This window comes from Pongo abelii, chromosome 16, assembly GCF_028885655.2.
Source record: "Pongo abelii isolate AG06213 chromosome 16, NHGRI_mPonAbe1-v2.0_pri, whole genome shotgun sequence".
Lineage (NCBI taxonomy): Eukaryota > Metazoa > Chordata > Mammalia > Primates > Hominidae > Pongo > Pongo abelii.
The window spans coordinates 56,817,479-56,843,904 of NC_072001.2; the positions used below are offsets into that span (position 1 = coordinate 56,817,479).

Here is a 26,426-nt window from a genome sequence, read left to right on the forward strand (position 1 = left end):
TTCTTTTGCATTTGCTGAGGAGTGTTTTCATTTATCTGATCAATTTTAGAGTAAGTGCCATGAGGTGATAAGAATGTATATTCTGTTTTTGGGTGGAGAGTTCTGTAGATACCTATCAGGTCCACTTGATCCAGAGCTGAGTTCAGGTCCTGAATGTCTTTGGTAATTTTCTGTCTTAGTGATCTGTCTAATAATGGCAGCGGGGTGTTGAAGTCTCCCATTATTATTGTATGGTAGTCTAAATCTCTTTGTAAGTCTCTAAAAACTTGCTTTATAAATCTGGGTGCTCCTGTACTGGGTGCATATATATTTAGGATAGTTAGTTCTTCCTGTTTAATTGAACCCTTTACCCTGACCTCATGATCTGCCCGCCTCGGCCTCCCAAAGTGCTGGGATTACATGCGTGAGCCACCATGCCTGGCCCCAATCTGGCTATTTCTGTACCTAACTTCCACTTTCTGTATATCACTTTCCTTTTTCTGCCCATGAATCTTTTTCCACCATGTGGTCACACTGGAGTCTCTGAGCCTACTCTGGCTCAGGAGGCTGTCTGATTCGTGAATGGATCTTTGCTCAATTAAACTCTTAAATTTAATTCAGCTAAAGTTTCTCTTTTAACAATATAATTACTTTTCATAACCCAAATTTTTAGTAGAGTTTGTTAGACACCAAAATAAATGAGTGAATTGTATAGAAATTAAAGAAGAGAGTTAGTTTGTACCTGTGGATTGGCACAAGGCAGAACAGAAATAGCATGTATGAGATGGCAAGGCTATCCTAAACTAAGACAATATTGGGACCAGAAGCTCAGAATCAGATTTGGGAAAACTCCTGAGAATTTTTAGAAGTCTTAGGAAAGACATTACATTTATCAAACTATAAGGAACAGAGCTTTAGCAAATTATTATTGCAGATCTATTGAGCAGAATGACCCTAAGTGACCTCTGTGTTAACCTTAGGCTCTGTGCTGTCTATACCAGTAATATTCTAAGATGCTGAGCATCTATTATTAACCAACTGCTGCTGGCAATGGCAGTCTGCTGGGGGAAAATTATGCAGAGAAAAGATTCCATTTCTCTCTCAAATGTTGGCAGATGATTAGAAGGAAAATTATCTTAAAAGTGAAATTATATAAATGTTATCTGATTAACTTTTTTGGTGACACTTCATTTATCAAGCTGAAAGTATAATGGTGAGCTGGTGTTAAGATTTTCTTCAGTATTATTTAACAATAATGAATGCAGAGTTATTTTTAAAACAACTTAGTCACCCAGAATTTATTTCATTCCCTAAGGTAGTTCATACATTAAGATTTATGCTTAACATGCTGCTTTCTTAATTTGGAACATGTTATTAAAATAAAATGACAAACATTGTTTTAGGGCTTTTGATTTAGCTCTTGCAGAAATGATAATTTTAACCTCTATATGAATGTCATATGTCATGTTTAATTTCTTCATTTTCGATATGTACATCTATAATATTTGTTGCTAGATAAGGTAGGCAACATATTATCTAGCATTCTATCAATTGGAACTCTATAACATTTACATATTGAAAATTGAAGACAATATAAAACACTAAGATTTTGATACGCATTTTAAATGTTTGCTTAGGAATAGTATTAAGTTAAATTATGTTTGGTTTCACTTTAGTATTGTGACATGATATATAATTTTTATTAAAAACAGCTTACAGTTGTGTATTCATTATCTCATTTTCTCCTCATAATGAGATTTTTTTTTTTTTTTTGAGATGGCGTCTTGCTTTGTCGCCCAGGTTGGAGTGCAGTGGCATGATCTTGGCTCATTGCAACCTCCACCTCCCAGGTTCAAGTGATTCTCCTTCCCCAGCCTCCTGACTAGCTGGGCTTACAGGTGTGCCCCACCACACACAGCTAATTTTTGTGTTTTTCATAGAGACAGGGTTTCACCATGTTGGTCAGGCTGGTCTCGAACTCCTGACCTCCTGATCCACACGCCTCAGCATCCCAAAGTGCTGGGATTACAGGCATAAGCCACCACACCCGGCCCAGATAATGAGATTTTGATATAGGCTCAGAAACAAAAACATGTTTATCTGTGGCCTAATGGCTAACACACTGTTTCTTAAATTTTGTAAGTATAAATATGCATATGGTTAATATTAAGGAGTCATTTTAATACTCAAAATATTCATAACTCGGTCATAGTCACATGATTCAAACTATCATTTTATGCCATAGATATATTTTACTTGATATTAAAATATTAAAAATTATTGTATGTGTTTAGATATGTTTATGGGTAATGGTATTTAATATTTGAAGTCTGATAAATCTAAATATTGAAAATAATTATCTTTTTTTTCTTATTTGCATTTTGTAAATGTGCATGTACAACTTATAGAAGAAGAAAGCTAGTTAACTAGCATTCGCCAAAGCATTACCAAAATAACAAAATGAAACAAAAAAGAACCCTATGAAGTCTTCGTAATATTTTAATGTTGATTTAAAAATTTTTAATGTCTCATCATTAATAAAATAATGTTTTGTGATAGAAATAATTTGTATAATTATTGCTAGAAGAATTTATTCTTTTCAAACTTTTTTCTTTAGTCCAAATATATCATCCTGACTGCCTCACAAAAATTGCAAATATGATTGCATATTCTGGGCCAACCATTTCCAGATTTTAAAATTTCACAGACTAGTGAAATTACAAGAAAAACTAATGGAAGGGATGGCCCGGGTTTGTCGATATTTCTTATTGCCATTGAAAACATTAAACAAAACAAATTCTTTGCCTTGTTTTTGCAAAATTCTTTATCATTATTTTATAAAAGAGAGGGTATTAAACACCGAAAAAAGAAAAAGATAAAAGGAAGGTTGTAATCTTATACTGAAGGAGTCTTTGATAAGAATGATTTATAAAATAAGTACAGGCATACACACACACACACTCATATTTAGTTTTCATTTTTAATGCTATGAACTTCCAACCCCGTATTCAGAAAACTTCATCTAAATGGGTACCCAGGGAAGACAGTTCTAGGCTATTTCCCAGGTCCTGCTTTTATCTCCCTGGCCAGATTCTTGGCTCCACATCTCATTTCTGATACCTATTTGTATTATTTCCATTGCTGAATCCTTCTGATTTCACTCCAGGCTTAGGGGATCTGTTTTCTCTAACAGTTTTGGACTATGTATTCTCCTACAGTTTTGTCTTTGCTTCTTTAGGGTGAGAAATATGTGCACTGCCCTCTTGCCCCTCGGAATTCCCACACTAGCTGTGATTGCCCCAGTTTTGATAAGAAATCCAGACATGTTTTTCTCTGTCTAAATTCTCTATCAAATTTGAGTTCTGCTAATTATAGCAGCATAGATCATCTTCTCTTTCTAGATATTGATGACCCCTTGTTGACAATGACATTTAAAGTAAGAATGCACGTTGTTCAATGGTACAATATAGTTATCTATTTGTCTTAAGCTTTGAATATATTTATGGATTTTTTTACTTTAATAATTTATTGAGGTTAGATTCAGATGATAATCATGATATCATGTGATAAGCCACATGATATCATTTTCAAGCAATATTTTACAGGTTGCTTTTATGACCTAAAATGTTAAAAATTTCAAAATTAAAGAAAGATATTCTGAGGATCCTCAGGGAGGTAACTCACAGTCAAAGGGACCAGTAGAGCTCATTGGTCCATCATCCCAGCCACAATGCACCATGATAAATGAATTAATTGGTCATACAACCCCTGTTTAGATACTTCAGTCATGGGGAGGTAATTGCCCCATAGGGTTTCTCATTCCATTCTTGGCCATCATCATTGGAAATTTCCCTCTTAGAATGACCTGAAATCTGAATCTCTCTTAGAATGACCTGAAATAGCCCTATTTGAAGATAGCTATGAAATCTCCCAGGAGTCTTTGCCTCTCCAAGTTAAACATTCTTAATCCTTTCAAACCATTCACTCTTCATAAAACATGCTTTTCAGATCCTTAATCTTTTAGACTTTTTTTCTGAATATGTCAATTATTTTAACGGTCTTACATTGTCTTCCAGAGCTGCAACCAATATTCCTGAAAAGGTCTTTTAAAATTGAGCATGGTAGACTATTCTTTCAGGTCATCGGGACAATGTGCTATTATCGATGCATCTTCTTGAAGAGGAGATTCACATAAATGTTGTGATCAACTGAAGTTCCTAGATTTAATCTTTGCTGCTGAAATAGGTTCTTTCTATCCAGTTCATGTACATTTGATTTTCTGAACCAAAATGTGGGGCTTTAGACTTATATTTGATAAAATTCACCTTGTCAATGTATGTAAATATTCTCTGAAAGCTAGAGATACTTTACATTATATAATGACATCATTCTGAATCTTAATTTTATTCAAAATATCATATATTTCTCTTTATTTCATATTATTTGCACATTCGGTTTAGCATTTAAAATAAATTTATGTCAATGACAAGCATTAAAATGAATATGTTCAAGGACTCTATATTTGAGACCTCCTGCTAAGTTTATACTTTGTAATTAATTTATATTACTTGGGTATAGTTGTCTAAAAGGCAAGAATCTAATCAAGTATGTTTTATTATTCAGCCTTTGTGTTTATACAAGGATATAATTGGAAACTTTATCACTTGCTTTCTAAAAGATAATGGTATTAAATAGCTATCTTAAACATAAAATGACTCAACTCCATATTTTTTGCTTGTTGTTTTTTTTTTTATAAGTTCTTTGGATTTCTTTCTATCATAATAAAAATATATCATCTTTATCACACTTGTTCTTAGTCAAAAGGCTGAGAAGCAATATATGGTGCTTGTCAAAAACTCATTTCTTAGCATGGGTCCTCTAGAAAACACAGCCTGGGGCAACAATTAAAGTATTGCTGCCTATAGAGGTGCAAACACATGTGTGTTAAGATAAAGGAAAAAAGAAAAGTGAGGCAAAGAAAGACATGAAACACAATGAGTTGGAAGCAGATCCAGCGGATTGCTCAGTGGGCATGTTAGCTTGGCCTTCATTGCCTCTCCAGAAGAATTGTAAAGAGGAATCATAACCTCAGAGTAGTCCACGGAAGATAGGTAAAAGGGAGAAATGCAACTGCCTACCTTTCTCTTGTCTCTTGTTTTGTATTAGTTGAAGTTCACCCACACTAACTCCCCATAATTCCCACCAGCTCCACTATCTTGTCCCTCCAACTCAGTCCTTGCCTGGTATGTTGTTACTAGCCAGTGTATCATCAGGAGGCATTAAATCTCGGCTGTGAAATGACACCAGATGTATTAGTCTGTTTGGGCTGCTATAACAAAATACAATAGACTGGGTAGCTTAAACAACAGAAATTTATTTTTCACAGTTTTGGAGGCTAGAAGTCCAAGATCAGAGTGGCAGCATGATTGGATTCTGGAAAGGGCTCTATTCCTGCCTTGTAGACAGCCACCTTCTTGCTATGTGCTCATGTTCCTGCACAGAATGAGGTCCAGCTGCTTGTTCTTGTGGTCCAATAACCAGATGCAGACAGACTTGGAAAAAGGGAGTTTATTTCTGCAACTGGTTGCAGGGAGAAAGTCAGAGTAACTCACCAGACAGACTCAAAGTTACAAGTTTTTTTCTAGTGCTCATGTATATTTTAAGCTCGATGCCTACGTGTGCGAGTGTGGCCACAAGCAGGAGTGTTTCATTCAATCTATATCTAATCTTTAACTAGAGTCTGGGGTCTGGAAAGCTTTCTCTAGAGTCTTGGAAAGTTTCTTAAATGTGTCCTGGTACAAAGTGTATGTGTAAGAATGCTATTATTCGATCAGACTTTAGGGTCTGAGAAAACCCAGGCAGGGTCTTAATAGGTTTGTTTTCACATTCCTGCCCTCATACACCCAGTTTCTCCAGTTCTTTAATGTTTAACTTATGCATTCATCAAAATTATAGTAAAAGGTTAGTGGAAACCGACTGTTCTGGTTGCTACTAGAAACCTGGCCTGCCACACTCACGTTGGGGAGACAGAGCGAAAGCAATCTCTCTGGTGTCTTGGGGGCTTCAGGACCTCATCTTAAACCTAATTGTCTCTCAAAGACCCCATCTGCAAGTAACATCAGTTTTTAGGTTAGGGCTCCAGCATATGATCTGAGGGGTAACAACATCTAGTCTGTAGCATTCTGTCCCTGGCTCCCCCAAATTCATGACCTTCTTGCATGTAAAATACATTCATTTCACCCCAGTGGCCCTCCAAGTTTTAATTAATTCCAGCATCAACTCTAAAGTCCAAAGTCTCATCTAAATATCACCTAAATCAGATATAGGGGAGACTGTAGGTATGATTCATCCTGAGGTAAAATTCCTCTCCAGCTATAAACCTGTAAAATCAGACAAGTTAATGTGCTTTCAAAATACAATGGTAGACACGCCTAGGATAGACATTCCCACTGCAAATGGAGAAATCAGAAGGAAGAAAGAGGTGACAGGTCCCAAGCAAGACCAAAGCCTAGCAAGGCAAATTCTATCAGATCTTAAGGCCTGAGACTACTCCTCTTTGGACTGATGCTCTACCCTCCAGGCTGTCTGGGGCGGCAGAGTCATCCCCAAGTCTATGTAGGTTGGCCTCACCCTTCAGATCAGCATTGGGCAGGAAACTGCAGAAGTGACACACATTTCTAGTTGTATAAATTAGTACAATCTTTCTAAAGATCAACTTTGTGATACAAATCAAAAGTCATAAAATATTACATATCCTTTGATACAGTAATTCAAATGATAGCTATTTATCATAATGATATTGTTATACATGCACAACAGATTTTAATACAAGAATGCTTATCACAATTTGTATATTATAATGAAAAAGTGGAATCCTCAAGTGTCAACAATCAGAGATTTGTGCAATCATTCAATAGACTAGTATGTAGCCAAAAAGATTGATAATTAATATCATACTCAGAGCATTTAATATCCCATAAAAGATTCAAGGTATTATAAATGAATAAAGCAGGTTACCAGACAACATTATATTTGTAACAGTTGCTATGTATTATGTATGCCACACTTGTGTATCTTAACCCTCACTATTCCAGCATGTGCTTACTGTGCTTCTAATTTCCAGCATTGACTTCTCTTTGTCTAAATTTTCTTTGCCCATGTGCTTAGCAGGCCAATTATGCCCCTTGATGAACACTCATTCAATAACTGGTGGAGTTCACAATGTAACCCCAGTGGTGAGGTTACTCACCACTTTGTTAAGATAACTTTGAGGTCCATATTCCATGCTGGCTCCCAGAGTTCCTCATTTGGAACATTTCAGCTACCACAGTGGTAATGTCCTTGTACGTACACTTTTTTGGCTGCTTTCTATGCCTTGTCTTACTTTTCCACTGTCCTTCCTGTGTCTCCTGACATCTTCACCCACATAAATGACCAGCACTTGAATCCCTGTCTCTAGGTCTTTTTCCAAGGAAACCAATCTAAAACACCAATTCAAGCAGAATTTTATTTAAAAACAATATTTATTGAAAACTGACTGAAAATATGTCCATAAGCAATATTATTTATTACTGAGGTTGGTACGATCACAAATGACTATTTTCTTCCTTTTGCTTACCTGCATTATCTTTAGTGATTCTGGAAAGGAAAATAATAATAAAAGTTGTGTCAGACAGGCAAAATCAACCAATACTTTTTCCTCAGTTTACTCTTTCTCAATCCCATTCTTTCTCTTAACCTCTTTCAAAGAAAGCTACTTAATATGAATTCCATTGATTTATAGCACAGACTTATTGCATAATTATATAATGACTTTTAGTCAAAGGAATATTAAAGGCAATATAGGCCTCACGTAGTTCCTGTGAATTTCAGTTTTAAACTTTCAATATTCTCTCTACCTAGGCTATATCCTTACATATTTCAGATCTAAGAAATTCTTTCCCTTTTTCATCAGAAGAGGATTGATCTGAAGAAACCAATAGTATTTGCAGAATCGTAGGTACAGATGTCCCTGAGGAAATACCCTCTTCCTAGATTGTATTATTTATAACAAAGTAACCCTGATTTATTCTGGATAAAAAGGCGTCAGAGACCATATGATAGGCTTCAGAAGTATTCATTTCACAAAGCATGAAAGGCAGTTGTTTGACTATCATGCAATTCAGTTTGTAAGGGTAGAGAGAAAAGTAAATTTTCTAGACAAATCTGAGTCTATATAATGAATGGTGTAGTAAGTACAAAAGGGCATTAACCAGGGGTCAGAAGTCCCAAATTCTTAGCCTTGGACCAACTACCAACCTCAATTTGTTCAGCTGTGGTTTGGTAAATTTTAGGCAGAGAGAAAAGAATGAGCAATGAGATAAAGTCTGTTGGGAACCGTCAAGTTACACAAATGAATAAATTGATTGAACTTGGACTATTTTTTATTTTTCTACTTTGATGGAGATTTAAGAACTGAGAAACATTTCAGTAGCTTAAGAAAATCAACAGTGCAGGTGTGGCTGATGAATAGCAAATGCATCTGGCCTCAGTCATAAAGCTGTGGCAGGAACTTCATTCCACTGAGTGACCGCATTAGTCTACTCGGGCTGACAGAATACAGACAGGGAGGCTTAAGCAGCTGAAACTTAGTCTGTCACAGTTTTGGAGACTGGAAATCCAAGATCAAGGTGTCAGCAGGTTTGGTTTTTCCTGAGGCCTCTCTCCCTGGCTTGCAGGTGGCTGCCTTCCCACCGAGTCCGACTTGACCTTTTTTATGTGCATGAGCCCCTGGTGTCTCTTCTTCTAAGGACACCAGTCATATTAGATTAGGGCCCCAACCTAAAGGCCTCATTTTAACTTAATCACCTCTTTAAAGAGTTTATCTTCAAATAGGGTTATAGGTGTGGGGTGTTAGGATCTCAACATATGAATTTTGATGGGGAAACAATTTAGCCCATAACAGTGACATGAGTAGGAGAGCAAATAAATGCTGAAGGCTTCAGTATTAAGATCCACTGAACTCCATAATTTAATAATCAATAAAAATCTATTTAAAATCATACACTATATTTTAATATAGCTTTGAAAATATTATCTAAAAGTATACTTATATTTATTTTATTTTGAGTTATGAATATAGAAGTTTTATAAAATTGGCTCCAGTTAAAAGTAAGTTGACTGTGAAATATTCACATACAAAAAACTGATTACATATCAAGCCAAAAGAAAAGTGTGAATAAAGTTCCCAGAGTAGAAATTCTGAACCTATACAATAGAATAAGAAATAAATAACTAAAAGATGGCAAAAACAAAACAAAGTCAAGGAAGACAGTAGAATTACCACAAAGAAATAATTTTTGAAAAGAAACTTCTAAAAACTCAGATTAAAGAGGTAAGTAAATAGTATGTGGTAAACAGGGATAGTAGAGAAAACTTTTCAACTGCTATTCTTCAGTACCTACACATTATTTGTGATGTGATTATATCACATAAAAATAAATTAATAAATGCTTAGAAATATGTGGCAGTGAAGACAAAACATTAAACCTTTCAAGTTTTGAAAGATTTAAAATATATGTGCTATACATTTCACTTCAGAAGGCAGATGATGAATTGCAATGATAAAGGAATAAACACAATTAATGAAGATAAAAGCAAAAATTAATAAAATGGAAAGCAAAAATATTGTCTTCAGAGCTGTTTAAGAAGACCACATGGACAACATAATATGCAACATCAGTAATGAGGAGGTGTTTACTCAGACAATAAAGAGATTTAACAATTTTAAATGAATACTAACTATACATTTATACCAATACATTTTAAAATGTGGCTTAGATAAGTAACTTTTGTGAAAATATTAGCAATTTGGGTTCGAGAATAGTTAGAAGCAATAAGGAAAGACAGAGTTCTTTCTCCTACCTTGCTCCTGACCCGCAGGCACCAGATCCAATGTCTGAGCAGTAAATCCAATCCAATTGAATCTTCGAGGCACAGAAAATTCAAGACATTTAAGCTACTGCAAAGCATAGATAAATTAGTTGCTAGAAATTTACTCATTCATACAAATTAACAACTCATTCTATGAAAGTGGTAAGTCACTAATTCTGAGAGTGTTGAAAGATAGCACTAAAAAATAAATTTACAGACTTTTCTCACCTATGAACGCAGAACCAAAAATATGTAAAACCATCATCTAACATGATCTAGCAGAACCTTAAAACCACACTATGCCATATTTCAGAAATGTAAAGATGGCTCAACATTTGGAAATGGTTTCAGATTATTCACTGTATCAGTAATTAAGGAGTCAAAGTATATGATAGTTGCTAAAAAGGCCATTTGATGAAGCTCAACATCCATTTCTGAGGAACATCCTCAGTAACTTGGAAATCATATGGCTTAATTTAAAAGCAGCATTTTATCAGCAATTAATAGTAGAATTCATATTTCAGGGAGAAACAATAGAGGAATTTCCAGCAAATTTAGGAAAAAGTCAAGGATGCTCACTCTCATTACTGTTATAAAATATCAGATATCATACTGGAGGTCAAAGAACACAAATATGCTGGTACAGGAACACAAATAAGCAATGAACAATAAACATGAGAAAACATCTGTAGTAACAATAGGAACAAAAAAACTATAATGAACTAGAATTTTTATGTATCAGATAAAACATTAACAATGTTTGATTTTGATGAAATTGCTTCTATTACTTAAGCCCTTCTTAGGGAGGCATCCACATCCTGCCTCCCTCTCTCAGCAGCCCAGCGTCTGTCTGGACAGATTAGTGAAAGCCGCTTTACAACTTCTGCAGTTCTTTACTAATTCTGAAGCCTCGAGGCATCCACTGAAAATCAATGTCTTTCTTTTCTGGAAAAGACTTTGCAGGTGAGAAAGTAATGAGTAATTGACAGAGGGATGGGTTAGGATTGGGGGGGCAGGGAACTCTGGTCCTATGGATGATGGCTGTATTTTTTCTTAAATCTCCAAGAATAAACTCACCTTGCCACTGTGAGGATTGATTTCCTTCCTACCTATTAATATGATTTGAATCCTATTTCCTGTAAAATAATAACTTTTGCATTATTTTGCTAAGGTTTGCTCTTGCCTTTCTTGTTCAAGGTTAAATAATAAATTTTGTTTTATTTTTAAATTTTTTGTGACAGGATCTTGCTCTGTCACCCAGGCTGGAGTGCAGTGGTGCTCCCATGCCTCACTGCAGCCTGGATCTCCCAGGCTCAGGCAATTCCCCTGCCTCGGCCTCCCAAGTAGCTGGGACCACAGGCGCCTGCCACCATTCCCAGCTAATTTAAAAAATATATATTTGTAGAGAGTGGGGTCTACCTATGTTGCCCAGACTGGTCTTGAATTCCTGGGCTCAAGTGATCTTTCTGCCTTGGCCTCCCAAAGTGCTGGGATTACAGACATGAGCCACCATTCCTGGCACAAACTTTTATCATATTAAACTATCAATGGGGAATGGCCAGGGAGCTGCTCTCTAATCCCCAGAAGTTTCTGCTGACCACCCTGAATTTGCAGGCAGGCTGTTGGGAGTGGAGGACATTGCAATGCACTTTCCCTGAGAGCAATTGGAGGAGCAATTGTATTACATTCTTGGACTGATCCATACAAAACCCAGCCAGGGATCATTTGAAATGCCAGTCTATGGTTCTTTATAACGAAAGGACTAATTTAAGCAAATAAACTAGGTCGAAAAAATTCACTGGAGGATCTGTCCCTGGGTGATCTTTGCTGGGTGTGGAGGTGAATGCTGGGTCTATACTGACTTGTGCCCTAGGGGTCAGGTGAGGAGGAGACTAAGGAGGCCCGGCCTATGCAGTCTGCTCCCCACAGGGTTCTTCTCTTAGCTTAATGTATAAGATATTCCTGCTTGTGAAAATGCCCTGTCCACAAAAAGTTACAGATCTCTCCCTGTTTAAGTCACAGGCAGTTAGGGTTGTTAATTTTGCTCTTGGTCAATCCTTAAAGAAGTAAAAATGACCCATGCTGTCTGGAGGGAAAAAGTAAATTTAAGAAAAGAATAAGTTAACTTTGAAGCAGGAGATTCATATTACTCAGAGGTGTGGAGATGTCATTTGAGGTTTTCTATAGAGATCTCACTAGGGCCATATTAAAAACAAGAATGGGTGGGGCTTGATGGCTCATGCCTGTAATCCCAGCATTTTGGGAGGCCAAAATATAAGGATCACTTGAACCCAGGAGTTGAGACCAGCCTGAACAAAATGGCAAAACACCGTGTCTACAAAAAATTTAGTCAGGCATGGTGGTGCATGCCTGTAGTCTGGGCTACTCAGAGGCTGAGGTGGAAGGATCGCATGAACTTGGGAGGTCAAGGCTGTATTGAGCCATGATTGAGCAACTGCACTCCAGTATGGGACACAAAGACCCTGTCTTAAAAAAAAGTCATAAATACAGAAAGCAAATTGATAATCCATCATTTTGGAAAAGAGATAGACCCTAGATCATGATCTGGGATTTGAAGATACAAAGCTTTAGGGCCCTGGGTGACCTACAGATACATGGATGGCCACATGGGGAAAGCAAACCATTGCAGTCATGAAGTGACCAGTGCCTTCTGTTCAATGCTGCCTGTCTCAGCTGAGACACCATGTATCTCCTGAGCCTGCCTTGTAGCAAGTGGTCATACACAGGCATATACATTCATGACATTGTTTTCTTTTGATGATGTTTCATGAGTAGAAGAAAATCATTAATATTTCACTCCACAATGTCATGCCAATAAAAAGGGTAATTCATACTAATTCCCTTGTGGGCTTAATCACTTTTCTTTCAATATTAGGATGAATATTAGAATCTTCATTAGAATAACTCCTTGAAAACAGTTAATAATATTTAATTATTAATTAGTAATAATTAATAATACTTAAATTAATTCTTACCTGCAGGGGTCTGTCCCACAGACCCTGACCCAACAACAGATGAATAACGTATGCTGACACAGATATTCTGCCTGTCAGTCTGGCTAAGGGTCCGGGCCCCTCACAGATACCAAGGAAGGTGCTGTAAAGAGTAGCAGCCGCAGCCCCCTCAGCCAGTGAAGCTTGCATTTATTCAGTATAGATTAAATGACAAAGGTCTTGAGTAAACACCACTAGAGGGTAATTGACCCGGTTGCCAACCCCCCCCCAGAGTAGAGAGCAATTATGCACCTGCAGTTGATCAAAGGTTGGTCTTAGGACCACATGAGTAAACAAGCTATTTAGATAAACTCCTCTACATTCCTTTGTACCTACTGTGAGCTATTTACACAAGGTAAAGATTAGACTGCTTTCAGCCATAACACTATCCTAAGACTTTTGCAAAATCTTCGGGCCTTCCAAGAAGATTTGTGTCTATATTCTATAACTTCATTTTAAAATTTTTCCCACCAGCCTGAGTGTACTCCTAGGCTTACAATGTCCCTTTTACACGAAAATAAATCCTTTGAGTTCCTCATTGTCCTTATATAATATAGTTTTGTCTAAATCCTTCTCCTTTGATAAAATTGGTAATGTTTTAAGTTTAAAACTTTTTATGTTTCAAGTTTACCAAGTCTCACCCAACAGAAATGAATTTTTTCTATTTTTCTCCTTTCCTTTGAGCAGTCATTTTCTATTTTTCTATAATATTAACATATATCAAGTATTGCTAGTGGCTGATTGTCCCCTGATATGCATTCTTACCTTCTCTGTACTAAAAGGCACAACTGCAGAATTTGGACACACTGTCCTTTTTCCTTTCCACCCCCACCCCCACACTGGCTGGAGTGGAGATATCCTGGACCATGTGGGTGAGTGCCTCATCCCAGTGATTACAGAGCAATAAGGTAGAAGAGTTCATGGCCATTCAGCTTACCTTCCTACCACTGCTTATACCTGGATATAAGAAAAATGCACTTCTGTCTTATATAAGCCACTATAGTTTTGGGCTTCTGTTACAGCAATTGAGACTACGTCCTAACTCATACAAACACCTGATATATGCCAGGCAAGAGTTCAGCACTTCATGTACTTTACCCCATCTTCACAAGCCCTCTAAAAAGAGGGTCTTATCCTGATTTTTATTTTACCAATAAGTAAGCCAAAGCACAGAGGTTTAAGAAGTTTGGCCAAGGTCACACAGCAGTTAACTGGATTAACTGGGAGAAGCAGAGCCCCTGCCCTAAAACAGCACACCATGCTTCTACTCTAGGATGCTTCTGTCCCTTCCTCATGTCTTTCCTATGATCAAGACCAAGGCCTGCCCAGTGCCCTTGACAATAGTGTTGGAGCCATCCTACACAATAACTCCAACACTGTTGTCATCCCCATGCCATCTAATTGCTTTCCCATTTGCCAGTCACACTGTGCTCTAATTCTAGTTCATTCTCGTTTAGTCTCCAAAATTACCTGCCCCACTCCCCCAAATAAATTTGATTGCTGTGTGTGGCCCTTGATTTCTTCTCAAATTCCTTCACAAAGATGTTCATTGCTGATATGGGTCCTGAATGTCTGTATGACCTCTCTATTTTTACCCCTCTTCCTTTGCCAACCCCATCCCTATGCCCCCATTTTCTAGGCTCCAGTGATGTTCTTTGACCTTCCATGCTTATGCCATTTTTAGCCATGCCTATGTTCATTCTTGTCTTGTGACTTTTGCCCATGTAATATTTTATAACTTCTTAACTCCCCCTGACTGACTTCTCCTTCTTATTTAGGTTCAGCTTACATCTTGATTCTGGGAAGCACTTTCTCATCCTCCCATTCTAAGCTGGCTGATCACTTCCACAGCAGGCTCTGCTCATTTATATCAGATATCACCTTCTCTTTTCTTGTCTTTGGTGCCTTCTATGCAAGGCTGTGAGCAACTTGAGGGAAGGTCTATTTTGTTCATTGCTGTGTTCCAGTTGAGAGCACAATGAGTGGCACAGAGTAGGTCTTTGGTAAATACGTTTCGCATGAGCGAATAAATGAATGAGGTGAGGAGGGGGCAGCAAATTTCCAGGAGACTCCCTAGATAGCCTGTGGCTGGACTTGGTTCAGGTCTGAAATTGTGAATCCCAGAAATCGGACACATTGATTTCTTATGGTTTCTTCATGCTCGCCTAGCATCTTGATTGAAGCAAGTACTTAAAATGGTCTGCTCCAACATCAAGCCTGACGCCAGTGGAAGTCATTACAGTGAGTATTGTGGAAGTGGGTGTTTGTGTTTAAACTCTTCAACTTGTACACACACACACACAAAAGAAAGTTGTGCAAGAAAAACTTCCTCTGCTGCTAGTTTCTACAGTTGATGGTGTTAGAATGCTCCTGCAGTGTGTGTATGGAGCTGATGAAACCCTCCCTTCTTCAGGAGAACCTGCAGAGAGCAACTATTATGATGTGTTGAAATGACATCTGATCTAAGATTCAGGAAATCTGGATCATTTTCACATTTCTGGACTTGTAGTGAATCTTTCAGAGAGCCATGAGCCTTCCTTACCGCCTTTGTTTCACATTCAGTAGATTCCACCATATGCCCCAGCTGCATTTTCAGAGCAGGCAAGAATTTGTGGTGGTGGTAATAGCATTTTTGGGAGGAATATGTCAGATAGGGAGTGGAGAAGTTTTTAATGAGTTGGAAAGGTGAAATGACTCTAAGCCACACACATCTCTTCACATTTCTCTCAAAATGACCACCATTCATAGATTTTTTTTTCTTCCAGGAAAAGGGTTGGAGAAATGAGGGAGTAGTGGCCAATGGTAGTCATAATCTAGGTTGAAGAACTTCAACTCAAGTTAGAATTATCCTTTATTCTTACTCCCTAGATTTAGATGGTTGTCTAAATATTTTCATTCCACATGTAAAATGTCACTGCTGTTTATCTCTTTTATGCCGTTTCAACAGTTGTCCCTGTGGTGAAGGCTCCAGTTACTATGAGTCATCAAAATTATTATGACAACTTCCTCTCTAGTCTCCATGCCTCTAGGCTCTGTGTCTTACAATCTACCCACAGACTACAGCTCAATTAATCCTCATACGGGCCTGTAGTGACCTGGCCCCAAATCTTCAATGTTCTTGTTACTTTCAGGATGAATTTCAAGTCCTAATAATTCAAGATTCTTACAATCTGGACTCAGTTTATCCTTCCAATATCCTCGCTCATTATCCTTCTAGGCTGGTTATACTGAACTTGATCTTGTTGGGGGCACACACATTAAACTATATTATTTTCTCCAATCCTTTCTTCAGCAAGCTGAACTTACTGAAATGACAACATTTTGCCATGTTCCATGGCTTTCAGATTTTTGGTTGCTGTAGATCTCAAAGCATCCAGAACAATTTTAGACTTTTTCTTGTCCTTCCACAGGCTTCATCCATGTCTAGGAGAGCTTCAGGATGGGAAGATATTCCCAGCTGTTGCCTTCCTCTTCCTTTCCTCTCCTGGCTATAGATCCTTTGGTGTGTTAAGGAGGAGAAGGGGGACAGGGACAAGTTTTTTTTCTTTAGTGGCTATTGTTGTAGTCTTTCCTCTGGGCTCGGTCCTGTTTCTCTAACACCAATCACATTCAATGCCTTCTGAGTTCTAGGCCACCAACTGTTGGTTCTGGGGAGGGAGAGTTGTGAGTTTTCTGCGGAGACTGGGGTTCTTGCAAAAGATCCATTCCGAACCTACCTCTTCCCACCCTGTCTCATTCCCTGACTGAGTAGTACCCCGCAACTTGCTCCTGGAGTATGCCTCTCTGGTTGCTCACAAGATGGCTCAACTTGCCTCCTCTTCCACGATGTCCATCTGACCCACAGGAAACTCATGGAGCAGCTTTGCCTTGTCAAATTGTCAGCTTGGGAGCTGCTCCACAGCCACACTGCTTCTTCCTTTCCCTCCCCTCTTTTGGATTTTTTTTTCCTCAGCTCAAAGAGGCTCAGAAGGCAAATCATCTAGCAGTCTATATAAATATACTTCCAATTGTGGGAGAAGATATCAGTTACCCTGATGCATGAAGTGATTCTCTTGGAGGCCCTCTCACTTGGCTTTAGGTCGGGGTACTGAGCACCACCTCCCTCCTTCCATGAGGTGGAAAGGGGAAAAATAAGACACACAACTCTTTTTCTAGCAGATGACTTGCATTTCTGACATTTGTTCTGCTCTCCGTCACCCACATGCAGACTGAATGGGAAAGTTGTGATGCGGTGATGGTTGTAGCATAGGGGAGATGGCTTAGTCACCTCTCAAAAGCCTTTAAGAGGTATCTGATCTGCCAAGAATTTTCAGAATGCACTATTGTCAGCTGCTGGTCATTAGCTTTAAGTTCTAGTCCCTATTTGGGGAAAACAGAAAAAGTCTGAGTAAGTGTTCTTATACATTCCCAAATAAGAATATTTCTTATTTTTAAAATTATTTTTAATAGAGATGAAGTCTTACTATGTTGCCCAGGCTGGTCTTGAACCCCCAGGATCAAATGATCCACCCTCTAGTGTAATCACCCTCATGTGATTACAGGCATGAGCTACTGTGTACAGCCAGCATCTATCCCTCTCTCTCTCTTTCTTTCTCTCTTTCTTTTTCTTTCTATCTCTTCCCTTCCTTCTCCTTCCTTCCTTCCATCCTTCCTTCCTTCCTTCCTTCCTTCCTTCCTTCCTTCCTTCCTTTCTGTTTTTCTTGTCTTTCTGTCTGTCTCAGGGTCTTACTCTGTCGCTCAGGCTGGAGTGCAGTGATATAATCACGGCTCACTACAGCCTTGACCTCTAGGCTCCATCAATTTTCCCACCTCAGCCTACTGAGTAGCTGGGACTATGAGCATGTTTCACCACACCCAGCTAATTTTTGTATTTTTTGTGGAGACAGGGTTTTGCCATGTTGTCCAGGCTGTGGCATGTTTCTTATAGTAAAAATAATAGCTAGATTTTACAGGGAATTTACTCTGCTCCAGGTATTATACAAAGTACCTTAATACATTATTTAATTTAATCCCCCAACAATCCAATGCAATGTGCATAATTAGTATTATTCTCATTTTATAAATGAAAATAATTGAGTCTTAAATAAGTTATGCAACTTTTCCAAAGCTACACATGTGGGAAGTGGCAGTACCAGGAATGTCTGACTTCTATCCCCAAGGTGTTTACCTCTATGACATATCTCTCCAAAGACACCATGGACTATGCCTTTACTCACATTACTGAAATTGGGCTTTAGAGATTATCCAACTAGCTATTTTCATTATGCGGGTGAGAGATCCTTTACCCACAGAGGACAGGTGAACATCAAGGTCACACATTAGAACTTTCTTTCTTGAAATGCCTCTTTTACCATCCTGTATATCTGAAGTCTATTAGCCTTCAATACGTAGCTCAATACCTACTTTTCTGCCCAAAGCCATCTCTCACATTCTTTTGAAACTTATACCACGTACTGCTGGTACCACTCACTTGGCACTTCCACATACACTTGGCACTTCTTTAATTGCCATGTAAATAATTTTAAAAATCTTGGCCAGGCGCAGTGGCTCACGCCTGTAATCCCAGCATTTTGGGAGGCCAAGGCGGGCGGATCACGAGGTCAGGAGTTCGAGAACATACTGGCCAATATGGTGAAACCCCGTCTCTACTAAAAATACAAAAATTAGCCGGGCATGGTGGCATGCACCTGAATCCCAGCTACTTGAGAGGCTGAGGCAGGAGAATTGCTTGAACCTGGGAGGTGGAAGTTGCAGTGAGCTGAGATTGTGCCACTGCACTCCAGCCTGGTGACAGAGTGAGACTCCATCTCAAAATTAAAAAAAAAGCATCTTACATGCATGTGACTTTCCCCCACATCTATTGTAAGTACATTGAGCAGTGCTTTAAAAATATTTTCTTATATGGCAATTTCAATTTAGCTTATTGAAAATGTATTGAGCACCTACTAAAGTTGTGAGGAGAAAGAAAAGCAGTGTTCATGGTAGAGCCAAGGGCTTACTATGCCATCCTGGGGTGCAGTGTGGCATCTCAGCAGGTTGATGGCAGACTAGCGCAAAATTTTTTTTTTCAATTATAATCTAAATGTTGTTGGGTATGTTCTGCCTAGTCTGTATGCTCACTGTAGTTTTACAACAGGTTGCTGCACATTTTAGCTTGCTTGCCTAGACTCTGAAGATGCTTGAGTGAGGACAATAGCAGGAAGTTGCTGGTAAGGTGGTTTGAAGGCTCATATTAGATCAGGGGTGAAGATTTTCCAAAAAACAAGTTATTGGGGAGTAACTCGAATTTTTAAGCTAGAGTAATGTGATGGGAACTAAATTGGAGGATGATGTATCTGATAGTGATGTGTAAGATTGATTGAGCAGGGAAATGGGGACCAGGTAAGAAATTAACTCTCCCTTTGTTCCCTCAAAGGCTGTGGCACATGTATTTATAATATAATTCTGCAATAGTTTTGTGGTGTGCATTACACCATTTAGCACCATCTTGTGTTTGATTTTCTGTTGTGGCATTCTTTACTCAAGCACTAGGGTCTGGGCCATGCCTTGCGTCTTTTGTGTGTGTCACACAGTGCTGACACATGGCAGATACTGCAAGAAGAGTTGTTTGACTGACACTGAAGTGTCAGTGTTACTTCCTTGGAACAAAAGGTGGTAAGAAAAGGATGCCAATTCATGTGTTATGTCAAGTTAAACTAGAAGTTCTCTCATATCTGAGCACAGGGTATGTGTTCTAAAGTGCTTTTGTTTGGTTTTGTTCCCACGTAATGATTTTTTATGCTAAATACTCTTTCCTGTTTAAGATAAAATATTTTTCTTTTTCTAGTGTGACATTCAGATGTGATCTGAATTATTCATGATGACTTTTAACTTTCGCTCATGTTGCATTTTGAAGTCCAATATTGCACAGACATTTTGGCAGAATGTGGCACTAAATGAACTCATCAATTCACTGGCATCTCTGGTTTTCTAATTCAATGGAATGTTCAAAGCTCAAGTACCAAACTTCCATTATATTTCAGGGAGGCACCTTCTCAGCTGAGCCCTTCTCAAAATCGGACCTTCTCATTTCAATATTATATTTAAAAATGGAGGCTCGAAGGATTGACTGAATGCCGTGTTAATCTTTGTAGAAATAGTGAGCAGGCCTAGCAATTCAGAGGCTCCATGTTATCTACCATATTGCAAAACCAAAATGTTGACATATTAAGAAAATGTTATAGATGTGGATCAGTTTCTTCCCTCTAAAGCTGCATGTCTCATTAATGCTTACACAGCTGCCATCTTGGAAATCAAAACAGAAGAGCAGGAACTTCTGTTCATGTCAGGTTTTTTTTGGTTTCAAATGGTTTTTACTACATTTTTTTTGAAAAGTCTGCTCAGATTTATTTATTTTTTCAAAATGAGGGCCACAAAGTGGGTATAAACTGTTATAATTACCCACTCATCTCCATCTTATTGTGGAAGTATTTTATGGTATCTTTAGTCTTTTTGTGATGATAAAAAACAACATAGTAACTGTAAAAGCAAAACCACAAATAAATACAGAGATGAATGAGATAAAGAAGGCTTTCTATTATTTTCTTTCCAGAGATAACTATTGTCAACAGTTCCAGTTTGATGTCTAGTGAGATAGATAGAGAGAGAGAGATATGCCAAGAGAGTAAATCATGGCATTTCTGTATGTCTAACTATAGCATATTCTTCAGAAATCACTGAGACTATTTATTTTCTATTGGAATTTCATCTTGATCTAAGATCCATCAACTTCAGTAGGTAAGTTGGGTTTTGGTGAACTTCCTAAGTCCTAGAGATTCTGAAAGTGGTTTCTGTCAGTAATATAGCAAGTTGTCAAGAAAAGGTCCTTCTGGTCTAATATGCCAAAAATCTGTGTTAAAAAGTTACTTTAATATAATTACTCAATTTGATTAGCTGACTTATGCAAAAGCACATCAGTGTTCCACAGGGGCTTGCAGCAGAGCTCTGAAGGACTCCTGTTCTCCTTCGCCTTGCCCTCTCCAATGCCTTCTGCCCCATCCAGCCCTTCAATGCCATGTTCCCTCCCTGACAGTGAGAGAAGCTCTTAGAAACATAGGCTCAGGGAAGACAGACCCTAGTTCAGGGAGGTTTCTGCTCTGAATTTCAAAGGACTGGGTAGGGTTAATCTAGCCAAAACCTAGGTTAATATTAATAGAAATTAAAGAGAAAGGGCTTTACTTCCTCAGGGACTAGAAGAGGTCAGGAGAGAAACTAGGTTAAATAGAAAGGCTAGTGTGTTTGTGGATACAGATAAAGAGAGAGAGAGAAGGAAAATAGGGAGGAGGAGGAGGGGTGAAGGAGAAGAAACAAGAAGAGAGAAGAAGGGAAAGTTGACCTTTTACAAATCGTGTTGAGGTTAAGTGTATGTATGAATAGAGAAATGTACAGATGTTAAGCGTAGAATGAGATGAGGTTTGACACATGTACTTATCCATGTAAACAACACCTAATAAAGACATAGACCACTTTCCTTTGCCTCAGACAGTTCTTTCATGCCCCCTTGTACTCAATATGCCAATTCCACCCTCCTGACCCTGCAACTGTGGGGATTTCCATTACTATAGATTCATTTGGACATTCTTGAACTTCATATAAATGGAATCATACAGTATGTTCTCTTTTGTTTGTTTCATTTATATGTCTTGCTCTTTTTGTTCAATATACATTTTTTAGATTCACCATGTTGATCTACCATAATGCTTTTTTGCTTAGTATTGAGTATGGTTCCACTTTATGAATATACCACATTTGTTTATCCATGAAACTTGCATTTTTAAAAAAAATGGTTTGTCTCATTTGTCTTCTGGTTGACAAAATTTCAAACTTTGAGCAGGACATACTTGTGTTCACAGGATTGCTTGGAAATGGATGATAACTGAAATTTGCTGTCAACTTAGAAACTTCATCTGTGATCACTATTATCACCTCCTCACCACCAAACCTCAAACCAAAGCTGTGCCCTCTGAATCCAGTTGTGGTAAGAATTTTTCATACTCATACAGGACTCTAGAGTTTCTGAAGCATTTTTATACACAACATTTTCTTTTACCTTGATCAACACTCAGAATTTCTAGGTGCCAGGTTTTGAAATAGAGAGTCAGGAATACAGACTTTCTGTTCTCTTTCCTCAAAATTCTAATTTTGTGATGTGATGCTCTGTCAGATTGATTTGGGCCTGCAGCAGGAATTATCATTTCTCTGCATGGCCATAAGGGCCTGGCTGGGGTTCCATTTAGCCAGCCCTGTCGTCCTGCTGATGAGTTCATGCATCTAGCCATGCACTTCTTATCTGTGCTACTGTTTGTCTACTTTTGGGCTTTCACACAATAATTTTAAGAAATATTTGGAAGCTATCCTTCAAAAAAAAGAAAAAGAAAATGGAAGAGCTGGCTGCCATAAATGAAGATATTCCTAATTCAGTTTACTTCTGAAATCACTAAAGGAAGAAACAACTTTTGTTATAAGTGTCTTATTGTATTGATAGAGATTTACTATTACAGGTCTTTGCTCATGGAACCAACCAACCAAATGAACCTCTGAAGCAATGAATATGCAGATAGAAGCCATTTGATATCTGAAATAACTTTTAGAAAATTTACAGTATTATATTATGAGCTCCTTGACTCTAATTAACTTTAAAACAATTTTTTGCTTTTGAACAATTAAATCAAATCTGGGTATGGCTCCCTGAAAAAGAGTCACCTGCAATTTCTCATTATGATGATGACATACCTTTTACATTCTGATTCCCTTGTAAAAATAGTACATATAAAAAATTACTTTTTTAGCAAAGAAAATAGTCCTCCAAGATTTTTAAATGGGTTAAATATTCATTCATTCATTCATTCATTGATTTATTTATTTTTAGACACAGAGTCTCACTCTGTTGACCAGGCTGCAGTGCAATAGCACAATCATGGCTCATTGTAGTTTTGACCCCCAGGGCTCAAGTGATACTCCCACCTGAGCCTCCTGAGTAGCTGGGACTACAGGCACACAACACCACACCAAGGTAATTTTTAGAAATTTTTAGTAGGGTGGGTTCTTGCCATATTGCCCACACTGGTCTCAAACTCCTGGGCTCCAGCAATCTTCCTACCTTGGCTTCCCAAAATGCTAGGATTATAGGGGTGAGCTACTACACCCAGCCCTTTTTCAATTTTTATATGAAATGCATGTATGGAAATAGTATTTATGTTAATTGTTATATATAGGAACTTGGTGCTTGCAGCTCTTTTAAGTATACTTGTTTTTTTTTTAAGTAAATGCTAATTCTCTCTTTTTTTTTTTTTTGAGATGAAGTCTTGCTCTGTCACTCAGGATGGAGTGCGGTGGCCCTATCTTAGCTCACTGCAACCTCCACCTCCCAGGTTCAAGCAGTTCTCTGCCTCAGCCTCCCAAGTAGCTGGGATTACAGGCATCCACCACCATGCCAGCTAATCTTTGTATTTTCAGTAGAGATGAGGTTTCACCATTTTGGCCAGGCTGGTCTTGAACTCCTGACCTCATGATCCACCCGCCTTGGCCTGATTCTCTTTTTAAAACTGGAAAACAAAATTATTATTAGATACAAGCCATGTAATCTAACATAAGACATAAGGTATAGTGAAAAAAAATTAAAATAAATTTATCATGCTGCGTGTGTGTGTTTGTGTGTGTGTGTGTATATATATACATGTAATTTTTCTTCTTTGTTTTTAGGGAACACCATTTATCAAGGATGACTGGCATTTTTGTTTAAATCATGTAGTTACTCTGCAAGGTCAAAGGAGGGCCACTACCATGTCCATTTTACAGACAGGGAAGATAATCCTGCATTATTAAATGGCTAGGAAGAACGAGGCTGGGATTAAAATGCACGATCTCCGAGACGTATTTTCTAGTGCTCTTTTTGCTACAGTCGCAAATGGAAGAATAAGAGCTCTTGATGCATGGTAGTTTTACTCAGATCTGAGAACTAGAATTTGGCTAAAACAACTATATTATAAAGATTGAAGAAACTAGATAGCAAATCAATATTCACACAGAATAAACTGTAATGACCAATTACTCCAATTTCAAAGAAGTTAACTTGTGTTGCGGCAGCTTTGCAATTGTTTTCTGAAGAGCTGAAGGAATAGCTCAATAATGTCTGAACTGCACGTTTGGTTTTCAAAGAGCACTGTGTGCAGTGATTTAGAATACAACGGTGGGTCAGCATTTAGTGACAGCAAGAACAGGCTTCAGCTTCAAGAAGCTTCCTGTGAGGTCAGCTGACAGCTCTCTCGGGACCAAATCCTGACGTATTATAAGGATAACCCAGTCTGCTCTTAAAATGAGAGGATTTCTAACAGGAATTAATCACGACCTCTTTTTCCTCTCTTTAAAAGCAAGCTGCTTTGTCATCTTTTTTTTTTTTTTTTCTGAAATCATCACAAAGAAAGAGTTTGAAAGGGAGTTGTTCTGCTTAAGATATTGCAGCAGATAATAGACAAAATAAGATGGCCGTTATTGCTTACTGCCCGTCCATTGCCTCTTACTCTCCTTACAGAATACCCAAGTGGGTTTTAGGATAACAATGGCTTGATTTTTAATGTTCATGAATAAGAGAAGCTTGTAAGTGAGAGTCTGAATTTGGAAGACAATAAAGAAGCATAGCAAGAGAGAAAAGAGCTGAATTGGAGGGAATAGAATATAAGCAACCCTTTTTCTGTATTGCCCCAAGTGATGTTGGCCTTGTCAAATACATCACAGTCTGAGCCAAGTTTTCAGCAGTGTGTGTGAACCACAGCAAGGAAATAAATCTATCATTTAAGGGCTGCATTAATTCCTCTAAGAAGTTGGGGATTGTGTGTGTGTGTGTGTGTGTGTGTGTGTGTGTGTGTGTACATGTAAATTTAAATCTAATTGGTTTCATTTCTTTTGCTCTGTGAAGTGGGAACTTATAAAGTGTCCAAGGTTTTACTCAGGGTAGCCATACTGTTTGGAGAGAGTGTGGCATACCAAAGCTTGCATGGTTATGGAGTGTTAGAGCTGGAAATTGTGTCCAAGCATGTGGAATGCTTCCCGTATTGTCAAAGTGGCCATTAAGTATCTTAAAAGTTAAACGCTTTGTCTTGCACTGGGATCATTACTTCTGATTTGAAGACACTTGAAATCAAATTCATGTAAATTTTAAAGAAGTTCTGCTTAATCATACCACACTTTCAGCCACTTTAAGTCAGGTTACCGTGAATGGGAAATAATGTAAAGAACAATCTTCAGAGAATGAATAGAGGGTGTCAACTTCTAACTCCTCTTCCATGGTCACAGTTGGATTGTCCAGTGGTGGACACCTGTCTTTAGCCAGTGATCAGAGCTTTTAAGCACCTGATTTGAAAGTCCTTTAGCCAGTTCTTTCTTGTTACGGAAACTGTGAAGTTTGAAAGCTAGATTCTGTTACTTGTAGAGTCCCAACCAATACCTTCATTCATTTGTTAGAGGGCTCATGTTCTCAAAAGTTTTTCAGTGGCGTTCCAAGAAGTGAGATATTCCTACTTGCAGAAAACCAAAAAGGACCTTGTTAAAATACAAATATTATCAAACAGGGCTGTGCATCATGCCTATAACCCACACGATTACTTTCACATTAATTATCTATCTGCTGTCCAGTCAGCAACCTTTTCAAGTCTTGGTAGAAAACTCAGCACAAGCCACTTTTGAAAGAAAAGAAAGGCCAGAAGCAAGGGTCATAGTAGGTGGGGATGAGACACTTAGGTTTGAGGATATCCAGAACATGCATGATTGTGAGAAATTAACCTCTAAAATGCATATAAAATTATTTAGCTCTGAGAGTTGAATGAAGATTAATTAGGAGAGTGCAGTTTAAGGTACGGAATATGGAATCTAGCTTTTATTTTATATTCAGTAAATGTCATCTATTATCACAATAAAATATTAAATGTTTAACATAATTGAATGTTTTTGGTTTATGAACAAGTTCAAAAGCTTCCATTACCTAATGGTTTAATTTTTATTGTACAGTTCTGTATACAAATATAATATCTTTGGGATTTGCAAGTCTAGGAATTAGTTTTTTTCCACACTACTTTTGCTTATAATAAAATTTATATATACCCAAAGTTTTTATTATAATTCATTATTTATACTTCATGTAATCTAGTCATTATTTCTATATGAGTTTGTATATATTTGTACACTTAATTTTATAATATGTCTGAGTCATGACAGGGAATCAGAATTACTCACATTGGCAAGCCTTGATGACTCGTATGGTCCTTTAAGAAAAGACATTTCAATACTATTCTACTGCCATTTGGTAGAATAACAGGGCCAAATGAAGCATAATTTACATTTATTGAAAATGGATTTGGTGATGGTGGCCCACTGTCATCCCAAAACTTTGTCAAATCAATATATCCAGTACACAGTTTTGGTGGAGTATAACCAGTGTATTCTTGGGTTCTTGAGTTACGGGTTGATATAATCTCTACAGAGGTTACT

The 26,426-nt window shown here is 37.9% G+C and overlaps 1 long non-coding RNA gene across 3 annotated transcripts in view; it reads left to right on the top strand.

The window, feature by feature from the left end:
* The window catches only part of LOC129050576 (uncharacterized), a 45,648-nt gene that overhangs the window by 14,724 nt on the left and 4,498 nt on the right, over nucleotides 1-26,426 (top strand). Inside the window, exons 2-5 of one of the 3 annotated variants that reach the window (XR_008514247.1) lie at nucleotides 10,685-10,854; nucleotides 20,497-20,681; nucleotides 21,797-21,921; nucleotides 23,646-24,738. This is a non-coding gene — a long non-coding RNA (uncharacterized LOC129050576). Of the gene's footprint in view, nucleotides 1-10,684; nucleotides 10,855-20,496; nucleotides 20,682-21,796; nucleotides 21,922-23,645; nucleotides 24,749-26,426 lie in introns of those variants that run through there. The other 2 variants (XR_008514250.1, XR_008514248.1) reach the window with 2 other exon arrangements.